This window comes from Branchiostoma floridae, unplaced genomic scaffold (assembly GCF_000003815.2).
Source record: "Branchiostoma floridae strain S238N-H82 unplaced genomic scaffold, Bfl_VNyyK Sc7u5tJ_1353, whole genome shotgun sequence".
NCBI classification, from domain to species: Eukaryota; Metazoa; Chordata; class Leptocardii; order Amphioxiformes; family Branchiostomatidae; genus Branchiostoma; species Branchiostoma floridae.
The window spans coordinates 263839-264462 of record NW_023365706.1 but is presented as its reverse complement, the minus strand read 5'-3'; positions in this window follow the sequence as shown (position 1 = coordinate 264462).

Below are 624 nucleotides of genomic sequence, written 5' to 3'. Positions count from 1 at the left end.
TGTATAATGCCCTATCTGGTCTATAGGCAAAGGAAAGACGCCTTACTCATCTGTGCGGTGTCTTACCTGGTCTGTAATCAAAGGAAATACACGTTACTCACCTGTACGGTGTCTTACCTGGTCTGTTATAAAAGGAAACACACCTTACTTACCTGTATGGTGTCTTACCTGGCCTGTAGTCAATATAACACACCTTACTCACCTGTACGGTGTCTTACCTGGTCTGTAATCAAAGGAAATACACGTTACTCACCTGTACGGTGTCTTACCTGGTCTGTTATAAAAGGAAACACACCTTACTCACCTGTACGGTGTCTTACCTGGTCTGTAATCAAAGGAAATACACGTTACTCACCTCTACGGTGTCTTACCTGATCTGTAATGAAAGGAAATACACGTTGCTCACCTGTAAGGTGTCTTACCTAGTCTGTAGTCAAGGAAACACACCTTACTCACCTGTACGGTGTCTTACCTGGTCTGCTATAAAAGGAAACACACCTTACTTACCTGTACGGTGTCTTACCTGGCCTGTTATAAAAGGACACACCTTACTTACCTGTATTGTTGTCATTTATTAAGAAGAGAAAAAAACAATTTGTTTGTAAATGTTAATAAAGGTACATT